At 43.8% G+C, this 18,124-nt stretch overlaps 1 long non-coding RNA gene across 3 annotated transcripts in view; it reads right to left on the bottom strand.

Annotated features, from left to right (window-relative positions):
- The window catches only part of LOC310703440, a 50,942-nt gene that overhangs the window by 24,485 nt on the left and 8,333 nt on the right, over window positions 1-18,124 (bottom strand). For 2 of the 3 annotated variants that reach the window (XR_014524116.1, XR_014524118.1), the window contains 2 exons: window positions 16,902-17,031; window positions 4,538-4,642 (listed from right to left, as the gene is read on the bottom strand). This is a non-coding gene — a long non-coding RNA (uncharacterized lncRNA). The remainder of the gene's footprint in view (window positions 1-4,537; window positions 4,643-16,901; window positions 17,032-18,124) is intronic. The other variant, XR_014524117.1, reaches the window with a different exon arrangement.

An 18,124-nucleotide genomic window follows, 5' to 3' on the forward strand; every position in this document is an offset into this window, starting at 1 on the left:
CAGATACGCCATGGGGTTTGGGACCCGCCTAGGTGCTGCTGACGATATCAGATTCCAGAACCTTACAGCAAGAGGACTTTGCGAATAATGAAAAGCAACACAGCAATTCCTTTGGGAGAGGCTGGCTGCCAAATGGACATGAATGTTAACGAGAGTGTCTTCTCCGTTTTGGAATGTAATAACGATTGTTTGATGGGGCTGTGTGCATTCCTTCATTTGGTGCTCTTTATTAGAAAGAAGAAAACTCCGTTCCAAATAAAAAAAGAGACAATAACTGTGTTATTAGCGTATGAGCTGTGAAACCACCAGCAACTGTTTCCTGCAACAAACAACTTCTGTGGAACTTGTAGCAGAAATTTCACATGTGACTGTGAAGTGATAGGAGAATGTTATAGAGCATGAACGTGCCATTATCATCAGCCTAAACTGATCGAATGCACAGTACAGTGGACGCTCGGGTTGAGAATGTGATCCATGCAGGAAGCACGTTCGCGACCCTCAGCATCCGCAACCTGCAGCGCCACGTCTGTGCACGGACGAGTTGCGATTTGGCACTTCCGCACATGCGCAAAGTGTGATTTAGCATGCGCAAGTGCCGAAACCCAGAAGTAACCCGTTCCGGTGCGCAACACAAAATCACACAACCCAAAGTGTCTGTAACCTGAGGTATGACTGTAGTATCACTGAAGCCAACATGATGGCTCCCAACAATAAAGTTTGAGTTATTCACAGTGCAATCCTGTGCGTATCTACTCAGAAGTCGTTCTTATTAGTTTCCTTTAAATTCAAAGGGATTAACTCCTGGGTCTGCTTGTATCCGGCAACCACCTTAAACACAGCACTTAACGCTAGATGCCAATTTGTGCACACCTGCCACGCCTTCCTCCTTTTTGCCCAAGGGTATTTCTGGATGCAGGAACAGTATGGGCAGAACCAATGACATGGTTCTTTCCTACGTATATGTGTTTAAGAGACTATTGTGCATATCAGCCCCATAGGTAGTGTGAGACCTAAAGTTTACTCACAGTAAATCTCACTAGTTGGAGCTAGTGATATTAATGCTATAAATTTTAGGGTATAAAAGATGCACCAGGCAATATTTGTCTGTTTGCACAGCACCCACAGCAGCACATTACAGGCAACTCTCTCAGTACCATACTAGAGAGGACATTTAACCAGTACTATTTTACTAGAAAAAGAAGTTCCGGAACTCACCGTGAACGCCTCCCTTGTTCTCTTATAATGACAATGGTGTGAGAATTCCTGATCCGTGATTGCAGTCATAGGATTGTTGTCTTTCACATGATGGGCATGCGTCTCTGCCAGGGTCCTACTCAAGTGTAGGCTGAACTCCTGACAAATGGTGCCGAACTGAGAAGTGCTGGAACTGAGTTCCGGCGAGATCCGGCTGAAAGAAAGCCCTGCATTTAACCCTTCACACACACCCCATTTTCTTGCCCTAATTTAATGTGCTATTACTTTCTCAGGTGTATTGGGGGGGGGGACAGCCCTAATATGAAGTAGAAATTTCCCTACATTCCTTGCTTACATAGCATTCAGGAGTGAATTAGCCATCACTGATCCAACAGGATAAAGGCTGAGGGGATTTCTAGGCTTCTGCACTTGATTGACAGGCATTGAGCCACAAAGGAAATGAAACCCACACATGCAAGCAAACAAGGGATGGAGAAAGGGATTTGGGGCCTTAGAAATATGACGCCAGCAGGTAAAGTTAACTAGACCTTATAAACATCCAGCCGATACGAGTAATTTCCATCTCAGTACATGTAATGTCCCTCCCATGTAGGGGGATGGGGCACGTAAGCATTAGAGCATTTATTTTATAGGAAGTTCAAAATATACAGTGAGAGAAAGCAAATGCATACATATCCCAGATCCTTAGCTACAAGACCTCACCTGGAGTACTGTGTCCAGTTCTGGGCACCACAATTCAAGAAGGACACTGACAAACTGGAATGTGTCCAGAGGAGGGCAACCAAAATGGTCAAAGGCCTGGAAACGATGCCTTATGAGGAACGGTTAAGGGAGCTGGGCATGTTTAGCCTGGAGAAGAGGAGGTTAAGGGGTGATATGATAGCCATGTTCAAATATATAAAAGGATGACACATAGAGGAGGGAGAAAGGTTGTTTTCTGCTGCTCCAGAGAAGCGGACACGGAGCAATGGATCCAAACTACAAGAAAGAAGATTCCACCTAAACATTAGGAAGAACTTCCTGACAGTAAGAGCTGTTCGACAGTGGAATTTGCTGCCAAGGAGTGTGGTGGAGTCTCCTTCTTTGGAGGTCTTTAAGCAGAGGCTTGACAACCATATGTCAGGAGTGCTCTGATGGTGTTTCCTGCTTAGCAGGGGGTTGGACTCGATGGCCCTTGTGGTCTCTTCCAACTCTATGATTCTATGATTCTATGATTCTATGAAATGCAGCTCCCAAGAGTCCACCTGCAACTTTTAAACCCGCCATGAGAAACAAGCAACCCTCATATATATGAAGTATTTGTAGAAACCAGAGGGCATCCTCCAAATGCACTGGCGACCTCATTAAAGCAGGACGTTGCGGTCTTGAGCCTTCTACTTGTTTTCCTGCCACCGGCTATTCTCAGCTGATATGGTGGTATATCTATGTCCCGGTTTTACCATTTCAGAGGCTGGAGCTCACCTAATGGAATGTTCCTCCATACAACCAACTTAGGACTCAGCTACACTGGCAAAGAAAAAGCGCTTGATAAGTGTTGTATATGCATTATAACATTGTGACACCGGATGGCGCTGTAGAGTTCCATTTTTGCCAAACCCGATTTCTCATACAAAGTTTACAATACAGTTAACGGAAACATTTCTTTGATGTGTCTAGATCGAGCCCTAGTATGGTAGGGCTGCCATCTAAACACCTGAAGTGACTCCACCGATACAGGCTGGTAATTGGTTGAAGGGTTTCCTGTTCCTAGCTTGAGCAACATGGTCTCTTCCTGGGCTCTGTTGCATTCCTGTATCCTTGGTTATTCTGTGGCCCTGGCTCACTCTCTGATCCTGTCTCCTAGTTTTTCTTTCATTGGCTCTTTTGGCCCAGACTTCTGGCTTGTTTCACATCTTCTGGCCCAGGGCCCTGCTCTGATTCACCTCCCATGGAAATCTAGTGAAGGGCCACAGACAACATGGTGCCTCCAGATTTTGCTGGCTCCCATCATCCCTGACCATTTGGGCATCCAATAATAACTGAAGGGCAATGGCTTCCCCAATCCAGATCATAGGCTTCCCACTTAGGGTGTGGGTGCCAAGGAAACCATGGGCTGGAATTCCAACTAAAGAGTCCCATCAGCAGAAGTCCTATGCAAGGACTTCTGCTTACGCAACACATAACACCGGTTCTGAGAGATCTGCATTGGCTCCCAGTATGTTTCCGAGCACGATTCAAAGTGTTGGTGCTGGCCTTTAAAGCCCTAAACGGCCTGGTCCTATATACCTGAAGGAGCGTCTCCACCTCCATCGTTCTGCCCGGACACTGAGGTCCAGCGCTGAGGGCCTTCTGGTGGTTCCCTCATTGCGAGAAGTGAGGCTACAGGGAACCAGACAGAGGGCCTTCTCGGTAGTGGCGCCCACCCTGTGGAACGCCCTCCCATCAGATGTCAAAGAGATAAACAACTACCTGACATTCAGAAGACATCTTAAGGCAGCCCTGTTCAGGGAAGTTTTTAATATTTAACGCTGTGCTGTTTTTAACACTTGATTGGGAGCCGCCCAGAGTGGTTGGGGAAACTCAGCCAGATGGGCGGGGTATAAATAATAAATTAGTAGTAGTAGTAGTAGTAGTAGTAGTAGTAGTAGTATTACGCAACAGAGATTCTCCCCTTCCTCCTTCCATATGCCCCTGAAATTGGCCAGGGGTGTGTGGGGTGGGGTGGGGAGAAGCCCCAGAACAATGTGTGGGAAGAGGAGAGGTTGGTTGTTCCATATGGCAATCTGCAATGTTTGCCCTGATGGACCGATCACTTTAATGCAACACTGAATTCCTCCCCATGTGAGGTTGGGGGCAGGGCTAGCATTGAGTGAAGGTGGCTCTCCCGTTTGCGAGAACTAGGCTTCTATCACTGTGGGGAATATCCGACATTTAGCACATTCTCCCATAAGCTGTGTAACATCATCAGAAAGCCAGCCCAAGATAAGGGCACTGCAGGATGACTGAATAATATATGAAAGCAGCTGCTCGTCAACAAATATGACAAAAGCGCATGATTAGCTATGATTTATTACTCATTTTTACAGTAATCATCTTTACTTTCCCACCTTTTTCCCGAGGAACAATGCACAGTGGTTCAAACAATCCCTGCCTTGAACTGATTTGGTGCCAGTTTTATGGTGTACACTGCAGACTTAGGCAAATAAAAGGCTTAACCGTTTGTTTCCCTTCATGACGATTAAGCGTTACATTGGAATACCTAGTTAAGCATTGGCTATAAGCCAGACTAGGAAGCTATGACAGGAAGCTATGCCTTTATACCGTAAGCAAGACAGTTCCTCACCTCCACAAGGTGACATGCAGGTGTCTTCCTATACACAACTTCTCAGCTGGGGCAGGTGGGGTTAGGTCCTCAAGCAAAAATCATGGTTTAGGGTCTCAAGCAGGGCTGAAACAGCAAACCATGTTTTATTTATTTATTTAAAAAAAAACATTGTATACACTTACACAAAACAATGGGGCATAGTAAACCTTCATTGTACATAGGTAAGGGGGGAAAGGGGGGGAGACAGGATGGGGGGACCCTAAATCAGTAACCCTGACTTAAAATGTGATTTTTAAGCAGCCTTGTGCCAGTTTATCCATAGGAGGGGCCCAATAATTTCCCACCCTGTTTCCATTTAGTAAAGTAGCAGTAAATATAGTTAAGGCAGATGTCTGCACAGGGCCCCTCTGTTGGATTTGAACTACCATAGTTTTCCGTGTATAAGACGAGGATTTTTTATGAAAAAATAATCATAGAAAGGGGGAGATCGTCTTATACAGGGATAGTGCATAGGGGTGACAGTGGATTGGTTGCTGTCGCATGCTGAACTTTGTCAGCGTTGTTTTGGCAGGTGATTGGTGGCTGCTTTCCAGGGGCTGGTGGTGATTGGCTGTCGCAACGGTAATTTTGTGGGCGATATGCGGCTGCTGGCATCACGGGGGCAGACAATCGCTGGCAACCCCCCCCCAAACAAAGCTTAACAATTCTGCACAATCTCCCCCATTTTCCTAAATGTGAGTCCCCCAAAATAGGGGGCGTCTTATACATGTGTTATACACGGGAAAATATGATAGTTCTATTTGCCTTATTAAATTAGCCTTCAGCTCTGTATCTCAATCCTAACCATATTTATATGGAACTAAGTGACACGGGTGGAGCTGTGGGTTAAATCACAGAGCCTAGGACTTGCCGATCAGAAGGTCGGCGGTTCAAATCCCTGCGATGGGGTGAGCTCCCGTTGCTCAGTCCCTGCTCCTGCCAACCTAGCAATTCGAAAGCATGTCAATGTGCTAGTAAATAGGTACCGCTCTGGCGGGAAGGTAAACGGCATTTCCGTGCATTACTCTGGTTCTCCAGAAGCGGCTTAGTCATGCTGGCCACATGACCCAGAAGCTGTACATCGGCTCCCTCAGCCAATAAAGCGAGATGAGCGCCGCAACCCCAGAGTTGGTCACGACTGGACCTAATGGTCAGGGATTCCCTTTACCTTTACCTTTAAGTGACACTGCCTCCAATTTTCCCCAAAATGGGAACAGGGCAGGAGGAACTGCATGTCAACAGCAGCAGAGGGATGGACTCGTAACCCCTTTCTACATTCTTCCATTTCATATGAATAAAGTCTGAATTGAACTATTGATGTAAAGCTCCTTTTTAGATTATATATATATATATATGCAAGAAAGTGTGACAGCCACCAGCTTTACCACTTGCTCTTGTTCCTTACTGTGCAGCTGCTTCCCACCCTAAGGAACTCGTCCTGGATGATGCTGGAATGGCATCGTTCCTGCAATGGATCTCCACTAGCTCTATGATGAATACATGCCAGAAACAGCAAGATGCAGGCAATTGTTCTTGCAAAGGGGCTGGATTCCCAGCTGCTGAAATGGCTGGCCGTTTTGACTGACACAACTGACAAAACGGTTAAATAAATTATAAAGTACGAGAGCCGCTCCAGTGGACGAGCAGGGCTAATTTTAAGCATGTGAAACTAACCGTCTGCTCTCTGATTCTTGGCTTTTCTCCCCAGCTCAGTTCTTGGTTTGGCCTCAGCCATGAAAATAGCCTGTTTTGTTGGAAAGCCACATAATACCAGAGCTCTCCATTAGTACCAAAGATCAAAGAATTGGTGCTCTTCCCACCCTATTGTCATAGTTAAAAGCCGGGAAGAGCACACCATGTAGATAGAGAACTGCTGGAAAATCAGCTTGATGGTTTATAAAAGAAGAGAGAAAAAGGAGGCAGCAAAGAATATATCTGCAATGCCACCAGTAGTACCATAACAGTAGAGGAGTACATTTTTTTTTATACTGCCCCCCGTTTTGAGAGGAAGAAGAAAAATGTGGCCACAACAGCTGTGTTTTGAATGCCGAATGGTATTTTTGGTCCTCCTTCCTTGCTGAATCCATATTTGGTGCTGAGGCAGCCTCAGCAGGGTGAAAAATAATTCCATTCTTGACTGGAAATTCCATGAGATAAAACATTCTTGCACTTGGTCCAGTAGAAATAACTGCATTTCCATTGCAAATTCCACAATAGTTATCTTGCTTCTGGTGTTTACACTGAACTTAAATATTACAGATCTCCTCCCCACCCCCTTCTCTCTCTTTCTCTCATCACACACAGACTGATTTCTGCGATTCGTTCACACCGCTAAAAGTTATCTTCTTCAAGCCAGACTGTGGGTTGATCTATTGATTGTTGTTTATATCCCACCTTTCTTCCAAGCTTGCCGATGTTAGGCCCAACTGCCTTCAGAAAAAGTGCAGTATTGCACACTGAAACCTAGAGCATGACCTACAGCCCCTCTTCCACTGGAAAGTTGAGACTTCACCTATGTATTGCCACTGACCACGCCTCTCACCTGTCCTACAGTAGCTCTTCGTGTCCTATATTTTCAATAGGGAAATAGAGTGGAAATTTTAAACAGCTGATTAAATGTCCATTCTTTTCTTCTAGGAGTTACTTCATGTACTTACACAAAAGCCTTTGGGGGGGGCGATTACTGGGTGTGAGCCATAGCCCTTTGAGGAAACACATGTTTTTTTGTGGAGAAAGCTCTCTATGTTCAATCCATAGCACTTCCAGTTAAAGCAGGTGTCAGGGAACTGCCATTGGCTCAGAGGCAAGAGATAGAGAGGCAGTTGTGTTACAGGGAGCCTCCGAAAATCTTGCGAAGCAGTTCCTCTTCCGGTGAGGAGGAAAGCCCCACCTCCAGTGGAGAAGAGGTGCAAGGACCAGAGGATGCTAGTAAGAGCCTTAACACCGCACCTGAGCAAACCGGAGAGGAGGGAAGCACACCCCTGCCATCGCCCATCATGCGCAGTAGTTTGAGGCGCAGGGAGGGGCGAAAAGGGCTGGGGGTGATGAAACTTTTATGTTGGGGGAGGTACAAAAACAGACCATTCCAGGATTCTGCTAGCGATTGAGCCAGACATGAACTTATGACGCACTTCACTGTAAATAGTTTGCACCCAAATAAAGTCTGTAAAAGACAGGTCGGAGTCCTGCCTGGTTACTCTCGAGCACCTGACAGCAGGGGTGGGCAACCTCAGCTTTAAGGCCATGATCAGCACCAGATTTAAGGGACCCTCAGCATAGTGTTGGCAATAGGCCCCCACACAATCCAACACACACACACCACCACCACCCCAATGCAGCTTCATAATATTTTTTTGCCCCTCCCTGGGGACCCAGGTGGCTATTTGAGTAGTAGGTGTGCAACAGTGTCACTTCTGAATGGGAGCCAACTTAGTTTGCATCCTGGATGGCTGCCTTCCACCTTAATTTGCCCAAATTGCAGCACTCCAGTTTACCAAAGTATGAGGTAGCGTCGCTGCCTGCCTACCACTAAAGTAGTCATCCAGTGGGGATGAAAATGAGCATCTGGGACCCTCAGTCAGCAGACCCCACAATCACCTAATCTAAAAAAAAAATGATCCGGCAAATTTAACTATTTTAAATTATGAGGAAATTAACTGATCTAATAATAATTAGATGGTGCCTTTGTGAGAAGAATCTAATTCTGCAAAAGGAGAATAATATTATGAGTTAATAAAATGTAACAGAAATTATACTACTTTGGCCAAGGCTCTGGACACTATCACTGATGATATATGTTACTTGGTACTCAAACCCTATGAAATTAAAGATTTACTTTTGGGGAGCGGGGGATATATTCCTATCCAGATTATTAGATATGCAGACACTTTGCATTTTGCTGAAGTAGATTTATGAAGACCTATCAAAATACCTTTTCAAGTTGCCTTCCTTGAGGGCTGCCATTTAACAATGTTAATTATTATACTTCAGCTCAAAATAGATATGGAACATAAATGTAAAAAGTTCATCATTTGCAGTCATACAGCTGGGGAAATAAGATTACACACTGAGGAAGGGGGGGAAAGAGCAAGACAAGTTAACATAATACAACTCCCCCTGGTATTACTGAGCAAAATCTGTGTCAACAAAGCATTCCTGAAGGAAAGGGAGCGGGAGAGAAGATCATTATAATGGAACTGAAAAGCTGCAACTAGAAAAGCTAAGTTGAATAGTAAGTGGTAAGAACCCACTCAAACTTTCACACCATTTTCTTAAATTGGCCAAATTCAGAATGGTGAATCCTGAATTTCAAAGGTTTTTGCTTTGGATTTCAGAATTCAACATTAAAGGTAAAGGTAAAGGGACCCCTGACCATTAGGTCCAGTCGTGACCGACTCTGGGGTTGCGGCGCTCATCTTGCTTTATTGGCCGAGGGAGCCAGCGTACAGCTTCCAGGTCATGTGGCCAGCATGACTAAGCCGCTTCTGGCGAACCAGAGCAGCGACCAGAAACACTGTTTACCTTCCCACCGGAGTAGTACCTATTTATCTACTTGCACTTTGACATGCTTTTGAACTGCTAGGTTGGCAGGAGCAGGGTTAAGGGGTGCTTAAAATACCAATTCTTAAAGCCTGATGAATTTTAAAGTTGATATGGTTAAGAATCAGCTTCCGCATTCAATAGATCAACGTAATAAAACAAGCAGAGCCTCCTCCTTTGTCATTCAGAATGTTGAACCTTTACTTCTACAAATTAATTTTAAAAAAACATTTTCCTAATTTAAAGTTGATGTAGAATTTGCATGCATATGCCAACCTTGCCTCCTACGGGCGCAGGCGCGCACACACACACACACACACACACCATTTCAACTCAGTAAATGATGAGGGATATGCTGTTGTGATAATATGACCAATGGTAACATCTCGTGTTCCAAGTTGCTTCTGGGAGCATTTAATCAGATGTGCTCCTTTGGTACCCTCAATTACTCTGGAAACTCTATAGAATGTCAGGAAGTAGGACTGTCAATGATACCATTTACCAATGGTCGCTGCAGAGGGCAGGGAAGGGTTAAAGCTGAGGGATGTCTCCCTCAATATCTGGCCTCCCCATTTCCCAAAGATGCTTTCCTTTTTCATAAACAGCAGCATGGCTTTGTTTCATACATCTGTGTGTATTGTGCAGTTAGCCCCTGGAAGGCAGTGCTTTGCCAAGGCCACCTCTGTGTGGGATTGACAACTGAAAGAGAACTAGAATATGCATTCCCCAGAGCCAGGCAAACACTTTAGAAACTATGCCACAATAAAAGAATATTTCATGAAGTCCTGACCCTGAACCTTAGTTATGATCACAAAATGAGATGCCTTTCGTGCCCTCCAACATTTCTCCGATGTAAATAGGGATGTCCTAGTCAACAACAACAACAACTATAATAATAATAATTTTATTATTTATACCCCACCCAATTGACTGGGTTGCCCCAGCCACCCTGGGTGACTTCCAACATATATAAAAACATAATAAAGCATTAAACATTTTTTTAAAAAAAACACCACCCTGACTGGCTACCTTCAGATGTCATCTAAAGGTTGCATAGTTACTTATCTCCTTGGCTCGGGAGTCGCATAACTCCTTACCCTCCAACATTCCTCCAATGAAACTAGGGGCATCCTAAGGAAAAGCGGGACATTCCGGGATAAAATCAGAAACCAGGATGGCTTCTGTAAATCCAGGACTGTCCCTGGAAAATAGGGACACTTGGAGGGTCTGGCCTTTTATTGGGCCAACAAGTCTTTATACCAGATGAGACCTGCCTGTGACAGAGAAACCTCCTCCTAGAGCAGGGATGAGGGGATCTGTTGCCCTCCATATGTTGTTGGATTCTATCATCAGTCTCAGACCAGCATTTTCAGTACAGTGGTACCTCGGGTTAAGAGCTTAATTCGTTCTGGAGGTCCGTTCTTAACCTGAGGTACCCCTTAACCTGGGGCCTCCCGCTGCCGCTGTGCCGCCGCCACGCAATTTCTGTTCTCATCCTGAAGCAAAGCTCTTAACCCGAGGTACTATTTCTGGGTTAGTGGAGTCTGTAACCTGAAGCATCTGTAACCCGAGGTACCACTGTAATAAGAAACGATGGGAGTCGTAGTCCAACAACCTATCGAGAACCCCAGGTACTCCATCTGTGTTCCAGTGGCTACTTTCAGAAACACTTCCATCACACATTTTGGTTGAGATGTCATCTTTAAGAAAAAAAAGACAAAAAAACACAACCACCTTCTGCTGTCACACTGAGAAATGGAGCCATCATTTCTACTTACAGGAATCCCTTCATATATATTGATTTACACACACCCACAAAGCAACTGACATAAAGTCAGTTCTTAAAAGCCGTTGGAGAACGTTACTTTAAATGTCCCAATACACCTTAAAGAGTGTGTGGAGCCAAAGGATAAGATGTGGTTTAATATGGTGTGACCCCAAACAGCATAAAGCATATTCATTTATGCTCATGTGCGCACACACAAAGACTTCATGTGCATACTGATATTCTACCAAATTTCCCGTCTTTCCTCTCTGGTGGTTATCCAGGCATTATAGTTAGCTATATGTTATACTGAGGCATGTCTTATCAGTCAAGCCAGACAACTTAATAAGAGAAGACCTGTCAAGCAAATAGCATTAGCTCTTGAGAAACCCTTTCACCATCGTTCCCCCAAAACAGGAAGGTATTTAGCAAGAGGTGTGCAAACTGGCTGTAAATGCAATACTCGGAGTCAAAGGTGGATGTCATCAGTTAAAAACAGGTTTAGGAATGTGCAATTCCTTGCAGCAGAAATACTTGAGCCATATGTTGAAATCTGTTTCTGTAGCTTAAGAACACGCATTACCTTCCTCCTCTCTAGAGTCACATGTTGTCTATTCCTATTTCTCTTATTGATTGGAAGGCTCTCCCCATATATACCTTGATATGACCATAAGCAGCAGTCGAAACAAACAAGACATGAAGTATTTTCAATTATTTTGTTGCCAGCATACATCAGTTTCTATATTATTCACTCATTCCAAGGCAAAGGACAGAATAGGTTACTCCCAGGAACCAGTGATGGCTAATTTGAGCTCAAAAACTACAGCTCACCTACAACAATTCATACAATGTTATTTAGGTGCAAAGAAATGTCTCTGTGTTATATAAGTGAATTGGAGGAAAGTTCTCTATTACTTTGGCTGCAATTCTACAAACATTTGCCTAGAAATATGTCCCACTGAATGCAGTTGGACTTCTATAATGCTGTGCACACACATTTTATTCTGGCACCTTCATTATATAGCTTTCGGTGACTGCTAAAGATCTACCTCTTCACCCTGGCTTTTGACACTTGAGATGTATACTTTTAGGACCCACCCTATTTATGTAGCTTTAACTTGCTTTAAACTATTTTAAATATTGTGTACTATTTGTTATGTACTGAAGTTCTCACCCTGGGCCAGCAGGGGGATACTGTAGATAGTTATGCAAATGAAGGATCGAAAGTGACGTTCAGTGATTGGATAGTTTTAGAAAGTTGTTACAGTAACGTGGTACTGGAGCTCTATATAAGCAGGCTGACTGAGCCCTTCAGTTCAGTTCTGTCCTGGCCTGTGAATAAACAAGAGCTATTTGAAGAATCGCTGTGTCGTCTGATATGTTCACCCACAACTTAACACTATTGTACTGTATTTTAATATTAATGTTGTGTTTTAATTGTTCTAGCCTGCCCTGGGAATTTAGGGTGAAGGGCATGTAATAAATAGTAGCAGCAGCAGCAGTAAAATCAACGAAGACATGGACTAATGTAGACTAAGAACATAGTCCACACACAATCTAAACCTCTTGTTTTGCCCCTGAAAGGTTCTTCTTGAGAGTCTGGTTTTGTTTAGAAATAAAAGCTCATTGCAGATGGATTCTGTTATTACCCTGCAGCATGGCCATTTCAAAACATATGTATGTGGTCCAGGCCATTGTGTGCAGGGTGAATCCACACTTGCCCAATGACATTGTGGGTGGACATATATCAATATTGTGTTACGTGTACATGTACATTTTACGTGCAAGTCAAGGAGAAGACAGAACCACCCAGTGCCTTTCCACACTGTATTCCATACACACCCCGTATTTAGATAACCACACTACATGTGTGGCTCAGCATTGCGGGCAATGACTTTGCCTTCATACCTGTCCTTTCCCACTGCCTCTCCCAATGTCCACTTGAATAGCATGGCCTAGGGCTGGCACACCCAAACCGTGGCCCCAGCACCAGCTGCTGCTATGCCAGGGCTGGGGGCAGAACCTGCAACTGGACTAAAGGGCATATTGTCTCTTTGTGCCAGTGCTAAGCCCCTCTGGTGAGCTGCTGGCTCAGGTCTTATCCTACATACATCTGGACTTTGCACAGAAATGGCACTGACCTTCTGTACTTATTACCATACATTCCGTGGCCTTTTGGCCCTACTATTGACAGTTTTTTCCTGTCTGCCTTCTTCGACCTGGTGCCCTTTACCTGCTTTGGACTACAACTCCCATCAGCCCCAGCCATTGCTCTCTGGATCCCCAGCTGCAGATCCCCAGCTGAACAGAGAACTTCATGAACATGACAAAGCGGCGCTGTAGTCCGTGGATGTTTATACTATAATTAAACTGTCTTTAAGGTACCACAGGACTCTTTACTGGTGGCTTTTGTTGCTGCCTTGGGTGGAGGGCGGGGGCAGCTCCCGGGATGAGAGTGTCAACCTCCCAAAGCCAGCTGAAACTATGGTGTTTTGTAAAGCTGTGTCCGAAACTGCTCAGAGTTTTGCAAGCCTTCAAGAGGAAGGAGTTTCGATGTGGGAGGAAAAACCCACCATCTTCTCCTGATGTAACCAGTTTCTTCAAGGTCCGTCATGAGCATTAGCTACCACAAGCTCCTCATCTCTGCCACATAACTAAACCCGGGGTGGGAGGGGGGAATCCAAGAAATTATCCAGCAAGCTTGTTAAGGTACGCCCTATAATAAACTCATAAAATGTGCCATAACAGTCATAAAGTCACCTTCATGTTGGTGGAGAGAGCCAAGATGAGATTTACACACCTGTTTACCCCACCCCTTGTATTCAGGATTAAGTGGGATGTAAGCCGTGTCTGGACCTTGCGCTGGCCTTCTCTGTTGGTATGGACTTCACTCAGGGATAACAGTGTTTGCTCAGGTGCACTATCTTGGGTGTTCTCCTGAATTCTAACACAACAACCATTCTCTCTCCCAGCTAATAAAAGCCATTGACAAGGCCAGCAGCCTATGAGTTTTCTCTTATGTACTTCTCCTTTCATAAACCCCTTTGAGTATACATGGGTGTCAACCTTTCTATGGAAACACCTTAGTTGGAACACACTTGCATTTTCTTCATCAACTTTTTACTGAGACGTGTAAACCAATGACATGACATCAAAGTAGCGAAAAGCACATGCTGCAATCATTTAAGGATTGCATATTCCTTTAAATGGTTCCCAGTTACGTCTATCATCCACTCCCTTTCCTCTTAGATTTTTAAATAACTGGTTGATTTGTCTGTTCTGATTTAACCTCTCCTGTACAATTGAGCTTCTTTTGCTTTCTTGCTTCTAGGCAATAACCATCTTGGCTTCAGCAGAAAGGCTATGTATCAGACACATCGGTTATCTAGAGACGAAATATGCTAAGGTCATGGCTATACAATACACAAAGTAAAACCTAAGTTGCCCCCCCCCAAAATCAAAAAGATGTAGCCATATCCTGTACCCCACAGTACCATCTTCCGAATCACATTGCTCCTATCCATGACATGTACAGCTTGAACAACTGGAGGGAGGGAGAGATCACTGGTTAGGAAATCCCCCTTAAAAAAAAACCAACTGGACCCGCCTCCACAACCCTGAAGGATCTGGTTTGCAAATTAGGAATCTTGAGTTCAAGGTTGCAGTTGTGGCCAGCAGCACTTTTGCCCAGCTTCAGCTTCTACACCAGCCTTCCCCTTTTCTTGGAGAAAACCAGTCTGGCCAATGTCATACATGACTTGATTACACCCAGATTAGATTACTGCAATGCACTCAATACAGAGTAGCCTTTGAAAAGCATTTAGAAAATCCAATTGGTTCAGAATGTGGAAGCGAGAGTTATAACAGAAGCCCCTTTTTTCAGGTCACAAAACACCAATATGTACCACTTTATTTGCTCCTGTTTTCCCAGGCAAATGGAAGTTCTCATTCTTACCTTTGAAGCTCTAAACACACGTGAGGCCGGGAAAATATCAGAAGGACCAGCTCCTCTCATATTAACCTAACACATATTATATCTTGATCCAACATTGTCTGAAACAGATTGTGCTGTGTATATAAAACTCTTTGACAGGACTCCCAGGGTGTGGAGTTTGTAATCTTTAGAGTAAAACTTTGTTCCATACTTGCTTTGGTTTAGGTGCCAGTCCAGGATGCTAGTATTTAAGCAATCACCAGACCTGAGCAGTGGTTGAAAATTCTTGCTCTTTTTAATTTGTTTTACTGCCTCTGCTGTTTTGTTTATTGTTTATTGTTGTTATTGGCAAGTGGGTCATTTTAAGAATATTTGTATTCTATTTTCCTAGTTTTCTGTTATCATGAGTCACCTTCATTGCCCCTCGTGGACAGAAGGCAGGACAGAAATATTCCAATAAAAAAGAATTCCCCTTCTCTTTTCTTGATTGTCTAGGGCAGAGGTAGGCAACCTAAGGCCCATGGGCTGGATGCGGCCCAATTGCCTTCTAGAATCATAGAATCATAGAGTTGGAAGAGACCACAAGGGCCATCGAGTCCAACCCCCTGCCAAGCAGGAAACACCATCAGAGCACTCCTGACATATGGTTGTCAAGCCTCTGCTTAAAGACCTCCAAAGAAGGAGACTCCACCACACTCCTTGGCAGCAAATTCCACTGTCGAACAGCTCTTACTGTCGGGAAGTTCTTCCTAATGTTTAGGTGGAATCTTCTTTCTTGTAGTTTGGATCCATTGCTCCGTGTCCGCTTCTCTGGAGCAGCAGAAAACAACCTTTCTCCCTCCTCTAGGTGACATCCTTTTATATATTTGAACATGGCTATCATATCACCCATTAACCTCCTCTTCTCCAGGCTAAACATGCCGGCCCACTAAATCCGGCCCACGGACGGTCCAAGAATCAGTGTGCTTTTACATGAGTAGAATGTATGCTTTCATTTAAAATGCATCTCTGGGTTATTTCTGGGGCATAGGAATTTGTTCATTTTTTCTCCCCAAAATATAGTCCAACCCACCACATGGTCTGAGGGACAGTGAAAAAGGTTGCTGACCCCTGGTCTAGGAGGCTTCCAATGCAAGTAACTTTTTACATGGCAAAAATGTGCTGGAGGATATTTCAAGAAAGAAGGAGGGAAGCAACCTGTATTGAGAATGGAAAATGAACGCAGCAGCAATGCTTCTCTGTTATTGTTTTGTTGGGAAAAAAAACATCTTGGAGGCTGAGAGGTGGTGCTTTTGATGAGACAAAGAGACAACTTAGGAACTTCAGAAGGAAAATCCAAGGAGTGCCGTCAATAAAGGAAAGAACAACCAGAGATACCAAAGGAGCAAAATTTGGATTTGTCCTCCCTCAGCTTCTCAAGATGATCATACCTTCATTAAAGAGTTCCTTTCTGTCAAAGGGCATATCCTCTAGGGTCCACCACCATACTGTGAAACAGAGGTACCAAAAGTGGAGATCGTGCTTTAAGGAAGAATAGCACATAGCTGAATGTACAGTAAGGTTTTATTTCACCACGCTTCATACAGAAACCTTGGTCCAAGTGTTTTTTCCAATATATTTTCAGAAGATTATAAGGATTCTTTTTTTTAAAAAAGGCAATATAAAATTGCTACTTTTATAGAAACTGCTGTCCAGTAATAAGCCTTCTGGCCCATAATGTCATGTTTGCAGGCTTTGTTGTAAAAAGGAGTGGAGCACTGGCTAGATTTCCCTTAATCTGTGTAGCATTATTTGTTAGAGGAAGCAGGAGCACAGCTTCCAATTCCAGTAGGCCTGACACCTCGACCTTCTCCCAAGCATGATAGGCGCAATGGCTGAAGGTCCTCATTTATTTCTTAAAGGACTAACAGATGAAATTTGTGAATTTCATTCCTACAACAGTAGGAGATTTAAAAACAAACAGCACTTGCTGTTGCGCCTCTTGGAAAGTTGACACAGAATGGAGGGGGGGGGAGTCCAAAGGACAATGATTTTATGAAGGAATAAGTGGCTTTCACAGGACATTTATTGGGAGAGGTCCCTTCCAGCTGGCTGTGTCTCCTCACCTTATGTGCGGGCTGCTGTTGTGCAGGGGAGAGATAGGAGAAGCCATTGATCCTAATCTTCCAGAGCTTTGTAGAAGATTTTACCTGTGGTCTGCACAGCCACATTCTCATACATGGAATTGAACAGAACCTACAAAGAAGAACACCTGTATATTAGAATAGCTTATGGTATCGGCTGGTCTACTTTCAACTGCAAAAATGAAATTTGCTTTCTTACATTTATTCACCACGTCTTACATAAATGCCCACAAGCAGTGACTGGAATGTAGAGAGGATCCCGTAAGAGAGGAAGTGCATGGCTTGTGAGGAAGGGAGAAATCTTCCCCTTTTGTTTTTATCAGAAGGCTTCCTCTTTCTCTTCAACTCCTCTCCAGAACTCACTGTACCATGCACAGGTCATGCAATCCTATCTGTGACTAATAGAGGAGACTTTTGCCAAATATTTTATTTTGAACTTTTGACGGTGTGAGGATAAAATATTGTAGGTTTTAATCCAGCAATGTATCCTCCAGAAGGTTGGTGGGGATGAAGATGATCTTTCATTTATTTGGGGCCTTAAGATATTTATGGCTTAAAACACCAATATGAGCTCCTTGAATCAGCCCCAGGAATAAACTGGCAACAAGTGCAGTGGTTTTAAAATGGGGGGGTTATGTGAGTTCTAAATGATTGAAGTTACCAAATCATCTTCAAAACCCTTTGTGTGCTAGTATTCACATGCTGACTATGTATTACTGAACTGCACTTTTCAGAAAAAGGCTTTTTGAAGCATATTTTTCTGACTAAAAATTGCAGCTTCACTTTAAAATAAGGTCTCTGCTAGATGAACGGCTAATTACACTTCACAATTAGTAATATTTCACTTTCTCGATGAACTCATCAGAAAGTGCTGCAAGGTAATGTGGCTGTTCCGCGACAATGTCAATAGGAACGCATTCAATTTTCTCACACGCATACACACGGACGTTGTGAGAAACAATTAACACTTCATTAATATGATATAAAATGCTAATTTACCTTGCATCCCAAGAGACCCAAAATACCCTTTTACCCATATGGGCAAATAATTGTTATCGTGATGCAGAGTGTTTGAACCAGGTTCACGGTGCATTGGGAGAAATCATTGTATACGTTCTCTGTACAATAGCAATTAGTTAATGAGAAAGAAGAGTGGCACATCTTTAACCCTGTGACAGATGAAAGCACCCTGTTATTCCACTTGG

This window comes from Podarcis liolepis, assembly GCF_965112155.1.
Source record: "Podarcis liolepis genome assembly, chromosome: 3".
Classification (NCBI taxonomy): domain Eukaryota; kingdom Metazoa; phylum Chordata; class Lepidosauria; order Squamata; family Lacertidae; genus Podarcis; species Podarcis liolepis.